Source organism: Pelobates fuscus, chromosome 13, assembly GCF_036172605.1.
Source record: "Pelobates fuscus isolate aPelFus1 chromosome 13, aPelFus1.pri, whole genome shotgun sequence".
NCBI lineage: Eukaryota > Metazoa > Chordata > Amphibia > Anura > Pelobatidae > Pelobates > Pelobates fuscus.
In genome coordinates this window covers 4612372-4622398 of record NC_086329.1, presented here as the reverse complement: position 1 = coordinate 4622398, position 10027 = coordinate 4612372, and positions in this window count along the sequence as shown.

Sequence of the window (10027 nt, the reverse complement as noted above, 5' to 3'; positions counted from 1 at the left end):
ACATGTATGCACAGATTCACACACACATATACCGATACATACACAAATACTGACATGTATGCACAGATTCACACACACATATACCGATACATACACAAATACTGACATGTATGCACAGATTCACACACACATATACCGATACATACACAAATACTGACATATATGCACAGATTCACACACACATATACCGATACATACACAAATACTGACATGTATGCACAGATTCACACACACATATATCGATACATACACAAATACTGACATGTATGCACAGATTCACACACACATATACCGATACATACACAAATACTGACATGTATGCACAGATTCACACACACATATACCGATACTGACACAAATACTGACATGTATGCACAGATTCACACACACATATACCGATACATACACAAATACTGACATGTATGCACAGATTCACACACACATATACCGATACATACACAAATACTGACATATATGCACAGATTCACACACACATATACCGATACATACACAAATACTGACATGTATGCACAGATTCACACACACATATATCGATACATACACAAATACTGACATGTATGCACAGATTCACACACACATATACCGATACATACACAAATACTGACATGTATGCACAGATTCACACACACATATACCGATACATACACAAATACTGACATGTATGCACAGATTCACACACACATATACCGATACTGACACAAATACTGACATGTATGCACAGATTCACACACACATATACCGATACATACACAAATACTGACATGTATGCACAGATTCACACACACATATACCGATACATACACAAATACTGACATGTATGCACAGATTCACACACACACATATACCGATACATACACAAATACTGACATGTATGCACAGATTCACACACACATATATCGATACATACACAAATACTGACATGTATGCACAGATTCACACACACATATACCGATACATACACAAATACTGACATGTATGCACAGATTCACACACACATATACCGATACATACACAAATACTGACATGTATGCACAGATTTACACACACATATACCGATACTGACACAAATACTGACATGTATGCACAGATTCACACACACATATACCGATACTGACACAAATACTGACATGTATGCACAGATTCACACACACATACCGATACATACACAAATACTGACATGTATGCACCGATTCACACACACATACCGATACATACACAAATACTGACATGTATGCACAGATTCACACACACATATACCGATACTGACACAAATACTGACATGTATGCACAGATTCACACACACATATACCGATACATACACAAATACTGACATGTATGCACAGATTCACACACACATATACCGATACATACACAAATACTGACATGTATGCACAGATTCACACACACATATACCGATACATACACAAATACTGACATGTATGCACAGATTCACACACACATATACCGATACATACACAAATACTGTCATGTATGCACAGATTCACACACACATATACCGATACATACACAAATACTGACATGTATGCACAGATTCACACACACACATATACCGATACATACACAAATACTGACATGTATGCACAGATTCACACACACATATACCGATACATACACAAATACTGACATGTATGCACAGATTCACACACACATATACCGATACATACACAAATACTGACATGTATGCACAGATTCACACACACATATACCGATACATACACAAATACTGACATGTATGCACAGATTCACACACACATATACCGATACATACACAAATACTGACATGTATGCACAGATTCACACACACATATACCGATACATACACAAATACTGACATGTATGCACAGATTCACACACACACATATACCGATACATACACAAATACTGACATGTATGCACAGATTCACACACACACATATACCGATACATACACAAATACTGACATGTATGCACAGATTCACACACACATATACCGATACATACACAAATACTGACATGTATGCACAGATTCACACACACATATACCGATACATACACAAATACTGACATGTATGCACAGATTCACACACACATATACCGATACATACACAAATACTGACATGTATGCACAGATTCACACACACATATACCGATACATACACAAATACTGACATGTATGCACAGATTCACACACACATATACCGATACTGACACACATGTAAAGATGCATATACTGACACTGTCTACAACACTTATTATGCATGGCCATGATGGATACGAGCTTGGTCAGCTGAGTTGCGTAAACAGCTATGGCCAAAGTGCAGCATCAAAGACTTATTTATTCAATTTTGAATAATAGCCAGCCACAGCAACATTAAACTGGCTGAATTAGTGGATTACAAGGCTGCAGAGATAAACTACATGGGAGAGAGACATTGGAATGTAGAAATACACCACAACCACTGTAATACAGCTACTAGATACCAGTGCAAGAACAAGGCTGCTGTAAAACATATTGCCAATACAACAACCAATCAAGACACTGACATCTAAGTATTTCATGAAAAGATGTTCTGGAACTGTTTCATTCCTTAAATTTAAAGGGATACTCCATACAGATATATATATATATATATATATATATATATATATATATAGTGTGTGTAGACAATCCACTTTATATACTGCTTATTTACATTTTTTATATATATTATTTCATTTAACCCCTTAAGGACCAAACTTCTGGAATAAAAAGGGAATCATGACATGTCACACATGTCATGTGTCCTTAAGGGGTTAATAATCCCTACACACACACACACACACCCCCGTGACAGTGTCCGGATCGAGCAATAAAGTGCCCATCATTCACTGCTGGCTAACGTTTAGCACTCCAGCTCTTGTGGAATAGTGTCTCATGGTGCTCAGCCAGTCTCCCTATTGGCAAATTGTCTGCCAGTATTTTCTGATAACATGCTGCATTCATCTTGCCATCAATTGTCACAAGATTCCCGGTGCCTTTAGAGTTCACACACCCCAAAACATCAGTGAGCCACCACCATGCTTCACAGTGGGGATGGTATTCTTTTCACTATAGGCCTTGCTGACCCCTCTCCAAAATTAGTGCTTATGGTTGTGACCATAAAGCTCCATTTTGGTCTTGTCCCTCCAAATCACAGTGTGCCAGTAGCTGTGAGGCTTGTCAAGGTGTTGGGCATATTGAGACCAGGATTTTTTTGTGGCATTGGTGCAGTAAAGGCTTCTTTCTGGCAACTCGGCCATGCAGCTCATTTTTGTTCAGGTATCGTCGTATTGTGCTCCTTGAAACAACCACACCATCTTTTTCCAGAGCAGCTTGTGTTTCTCCTGAGGTTACCGGTGAGTTTTTCTTTGTATCCCGAACAATTCTTCTGGCAGTTGTGGCTGAAATCTTTCTTGGTCTACCTGACCTTGGCTTGGTATCAAGAGATCCCCAAATTTTTACCTTCTTAATAAGTGATTGAACAGTACTGACTGGCATTTTCAAGGCTTTGAATATTTCCTTTTTCCATCTTTATAAAGTTCCCTTACCTTGTTACACTGGTCTTTTGACAGTTCTTTTCTGCCCCCCATGGCTCAGTATCCAGCCTGCTCAGTGCATCTACGTGAGAGCTAACAAACTCATTGACTATTTATACACAGACACTAATTGCAATTTAAAAAGACACAGGTGTGGGAAACTAACCTTTAATTGCCATTTAACTTGTGTGTCTGTAACAAGGCTAAACATTCAAGGGTATGTAAACTTTTGATCAGGGCCATTTTGGTGATTTGTTATCATTATGATTTTAAAAAGGAGCCAAACAACTATGTGATTATAAATGGCTTCATATGATCACTATCCTTTAACCCCTTAAGGACCAAACTTCTGGAATAAAAGGGAATCATGACATGTCACACACGTCATGTGTCCTTAAGGGGTTAATAAGATAAAAAAAATTTTTCACAATATCTACCAGGGTATGCAAACGTTTAGCACAACTGTATATGAGAAGCAGTCTAATGGGTGATCACAATATTCTCAGAAATTGCTGCGCATGTGACCATTTCATCCAGACAGGAAGTAGAGCCTGTCATCGCTGACCGTCTCCTGGAGGTGGAACTGCGCAGTAGCTCTGACTGTATATTCAAGGTGAAGAGCTTTTCCAAGTCACCGGTTTACCTTTACATTTGCCTTTCCGGTTTAATATTTATTGGTAAAAAAAAATTAAAATTAATATTTTTAAAATGTGCTTTCTTTTATTTATGTATATGATCTATTTCTTGTATTTTAATAACATGAAATGTATTTAACTATATTAAATGGACACTATAGTCACTGTCACGAACGTGGGCTATTGGCCGAGACAGTTGGGAGAGTGTAGAAGTGAAAGGGTTAATGACACCAGACCCCTTGTTATCTGTTTCTAGTCCCAGCAACCACTAAATTAACCCTTGCAATCAGGGGTTACAGGTCTTTGCTGGATAGTCCACATCCTCATTATATACCTCAAACTATTCGTTTCTAAGTGGGCAGACTCGTGCGTGGACCAGAGGAGTTTGGCCTGGTCATTTATTGTCCACTCCATATTTTCTTAACTTATGTTGTCCTTTGAAGAACCCAAAGTCAGAGCATATGCACCAATACCTTTTACGACATCCTATGTCTAGCTCTGGGGATGGTTATCTAGAAGTTTTAAGGAGAGCAAAAAACAAGGCGCAAGAGAATATTGAGAACGGGTAGCAGCTGAAATAGCCTGCCCTTCGGTGGGTCCCCGCTCAGTTCTCAAGCTGGTTTTAGCTCATCTTGTATGTATCTAGCAGTTTTATGGCTTAGGCCTGGTGTTAGATCAAAGCCTACAATAAAGGTTATCCCAACATGTACAAAATCTCCATTACTTATATCAAATGCCAACTCATGCTTTGGCATGACCATCACAAAAACAACTTTATCTTAATGAAGCAGTGTATAGATCATGTCCCTGCAGTCTCATTGCTCTGTTGTCTGCAATTTAGGAGGTTAATCCCTTTGTTTACACAGCCCTAGTCACACCTCCCTGCGTGTGACTTGCACAGCCTTCCTAAACACTTCCTATAGAGTCATGTAATGTTTACACTTCCTTTGTTTCAAAGTCTGTTTAATTTAAAATGTATCTTCTGCTCTGTTCATAGCCTGCTAGACTATGCAGGAACCTTCTGTGTGTGATTTTAAAGTTCAATTTACAGAGCAGGAGATAAACGTTTGACATATGATTGAAAATTAAACCATTTTGTTTCCGTGCAGGCTGTGTCAGTGACAGCCAGGAGAGGTGTAGCTAGCGCAGCATAAACAGAAACAAAGGGATTTAACTCCTAAATGACAGTGAATTGAGCAGTGAGGCTGCAGAGGTATGATCTATACACAACGCTACAGTTGTTTTGGTGACTGTCGTGTGCCTTTTTAAATCACTTGAAAAGATTATCCAAAAATATTGGACTGAGGCCTTAATTAATTAAATTCTGAGTTTAGTAAATATTCTTGATATACTAATATATTGTAATAGAGAAATAAATGCAATGTTATGTCACTGAAGATTCTTTGTACTGACAATAGGGAGGAGAGAGAGAGGATATCCATTTTCTCGTCCTCTGGCATTCCTTCTCTCTCCCCTGTTGTATTATTATAGTGTCTCTATATAGGGTTAAAGGCCTTCCCTGCTTTTATACATACTGTGCAGCGTATTGCCAATGGGCTTTCCCACATTCAGTTATTGTAGGAGCAATGTATTGTTGGTCATTATTTGAAACGCTCTCAACAACTTCTACAAACGCTTAATCTCCTGAAACAACAAGCAAACTCTGACCCACAAATCTCGTGGCCATTAAAATATTACAGGAGATATGTCTTAGCTCGGCCATGTTATATCCGCAAATCGGCTTTATTTTGCCACAATGTTCCAGTGGACATATAGACTTATAATTATGAGACCAAATCTTGTTTGGATATGTAGCAAACAGTCCATGGAATTCAACATGTAACAATCTATCCACGGAAGCCCATGACGTAACATTCTCTATCCACGGAATCCCGCGACGTAACATTCTCTATACACGGAATCCCACGACGTAACATTCTCTATCCACGGAATCCCACGACGTAACATTCTCTATCCACGGAATGCCACGATGTAACATTCTCTATCCACGGAATCCCACGATGTAACATTCTCTATCCACGGAATCCCACGATGTAACATTCTCTATCCACGGAATCCCACGATGTAACATTCTCTATCCACGGAATCCCACGATGTAACATTCTCTATCCACGGAATGCCACGACGTAACATTCTCTATCCACGGAATCCCACGACGTAACATTCTCTATCCACGGAATCCCACGACGTAACATTCTCTATCCACGGAATCCCACGACGTAACATTCTCTATCCACGGAATGCCACGATGTAACATTATCTATCCACGGAATCCCACGATGTAACATTCTCTATCCACGGAATCCCACGATGTAACATTCTCTATCCACGGAATCCCACGATGTAACACTCTCTATCCACGGAATCCCACAATGTAACATTCTCTATCCACGGAATCCCACGACGTAACATTCTCTATCCACGGAATCCCACGACGTAACATTCTCTATCCACGGAATCCCACGACGTAACATTCTCTATCCACGGAATCCCACGACGTAACATTCTCTATCCACGGAATGCCACGACGTAACATTCTCTATCCACGGAATCCCACGACGTAACATTCTCTATCCACGGAATCCCGCGACGTAACATTCTCTATCCACGGAATCCCACGATGTAACATTCTCTATCCACGGATCCCCACGATGTAACATTCTCTATCCACGGAATCCCACGATGTAACACTCTCTATCCACGGAATCCCACAATGTAACATTCTCTATCCACGGAATCCCACGAAGTAACACTCTCTATCCACGGAATCCCACGACGTAACATTCTCTATCCACGGAATCCCACGACGTAACACTCTCTATCCACGGAATCCCACGACGTAACATTCTCTATCCACGGAATCCCACGACGTAACACTCTCTATCCACGGAATCCCACGACGTAACATTCTCTATCCACGGAATCCCGCGACGTAACATTCTCTATCCACGGAATCCCACGATGTAACATTCTCTATCCACGGAATCCCACGATGTAACATTCTCTATCCACGGAATCCCACGATGTAACATTCTCTATCCACGGAATCCCACGATGTAACATTCTCTATCCACGGAATCCCACGATGTAACATTCTCTATCCACGGAATGCCACGACGTAACATTCTCTATCCACGGAATCCCACGACGTAACATTCTCTATCCACGGAATCCCACGACGTAACATTCTCTATCCACGGAATCCCACGACGTAACATTCTCTATCCACGGAATGCCACGATGTAACATTATCTATCCACGGAATCCCACGATGTAACATTCTCTATCCACGGAATCCCACGATGTAACACTCTCTATCCACGGAATCCCACAATGTAACATTCTCTATCCACGGAATCCCACGACGTAACATTCTCTATCCACGGAATCCCACGACGTAACATTCTCTATCCACGGAATCCCACGACGTAACATTCTCTATCCACGGAATCCCACGACGTAACATTCTCTATCCACGGAATGCCACGACGTAACATTCTCTATCCACGGAATCCCACGACGTAACATTCTCTATCCACGGAATCCCGCGACGTAACATTCTCTATCCACGGAATCCCACGATGTAACATTCTCTATCCACGGATCCCCACGATGTAACATTCTCTATCCACGGAATCCCACGATGTAACACTCTCTATCCACGGAATCCCACAATGTAACATTCTCTATCCACGGAATCCCACGAAGTAACACTCTCTATCCACGGAATCCCACGACGTAACATTCTCTATCCACGGAATCCCACGACGTAACACTCTCTATCCACGGAATCCCACGACGTAACATTCTCTATCCACGGAATCCCACGACGTAACACTCTCTATCCACGGAATCCCACGACGTAACATTCTCTATCCACGGAATCCCGCGACGTAACATTCTCTATCCACGGAATCCCACGATGTAACATTCTCTATCCACGGAATCCCACGACGTAACATTCTCTATCCACGGAATCCCGCGACGTAACATTCTCTATCCACGGAATCCCGCGACGTAACATTCTCTAGCCACATCATTTGAAATCACTGCAGGTCATTGGGAAGTCACCAAGTGCAATAATGCTCTAGGTCTTATCCAGTTTCTCTACTAATTAATAAAGGTCACTATTCCCTGTCACTGCTAAGGGTAGGTTTAAAGGGACATGTAATGCCAGTAATTGGATATTCATTAGTTGTTAAATCCCTCTTGTTTCCCACTCAGGACATCCATAGCCTGGATACAGGATGGAATATAATTAGGCAAATGATTTGAGAACTTGCAAACTTTCACTGAAACTCTGTTACCCAAAGCAGCGTGAAGTGATCTATTTGAATGGGAAGTCTGCAATTTAATGTCCCCCTATGAAGCATTATCCTAATATCCTTCAGTCTGTGCTAACATACTTACACACCATCAGGGTTATTCACAAGCGTGAAATTAATTGAAGTGACTTTTTAATTTTACCCCTCACACCTTGCCCTGTATGTCCATTACACGCACTGACCCCATGTATGCCCATTACACTCTGTGCCCTGTGTGCCAATTACACTCTGTGCCCTGTGTGCCCATTACACTCTGTGCCCTGTGTGCCCATTACACTCTGTGCCCTGTGTGCCAATTACACTCTGTGCCCTGTGTGCCAATTACACTCTGTGCCCTGTGTGCCCATTACACTCTGTGCCCTGTGTGCCAATTACACTCTGTGCCCTGTATGCCCATTACACTCTGTGCCCTGTATGCCCATTACACTCTGTGCCCTGTGTGCCAATTACACTCTGTGCCCTGTATGCCCATTACACTCTGTGCCCTGTGTGCCAATTACACTCTGTGCCCTGTGTGCCCATTACACTCTGTGCCCTGTGTGCCAATTACACTCTGTGCCCTGTGTGCCAATTACACTCTGTGCCCTGTGTGCCAATTACACTCTGTGCCCTGTATGCCCATTACACTCTGTGCCCTGTGTGCCAATTACACTCTGTGCCCTGTGTGCCAATTACACTCTGTGCCCTGTGTGCCCATTACACTCTGTGCCATGTATGCCCATTACACTCTGTGCCATGTATGCCCATTACACTCTGTGCCATGTATGCCCATTACACTCTGTGCCATGTATGCCCATTACACTCTGTGCCATGTATGCCCATTACACTCTGTGCCATGTATGCCCATTACACTCTGTGCCATGTATGCCCATTACACGCACTGGCCCCATGTATGCCCATTAAACTCTGTGCCATGTATGCCCATTACACGCAGTGACCCCTGTATGCCCATTAAACTCTGTGCCATGTATGCCCATTGTACGCAGTGCCCCTCTATATACCCATTACACACTGTGCCCCTCTATATACCCATTACACACTCCGTGCCATGTATACATATTACTTAGTGCCCCTGTCTATACCCATTACTCAGTGCCCCCTGATTATAACCATTACTCAGTGCCTCCTGATTATAACCATTACTCAGTGCCCCCTGCATATACCCATTACTTAGTGCCCCCTGTAAATACCCATTACACTTAGTGCCCCCTGTATATACCCATTACACAGGTTCCCCCTGTAAATACCTGTTACACTCAGTGCCCCCTGTAAATACCCATTACACTCAGTGCCCCCCTGTAAATACCCATTACACTCAGTGCCCCCCTGTAAATAACCATTACACTCAGTGCCCCCCTGTAAATAACCATTACACTCAGTGACCCCTTGTAAATACCCATTACTCTGTGCCCCCCTGTATGTACCCATTACTCTGTGCCCCCCTGTATGTAACCATTACTCTGTGCCCCC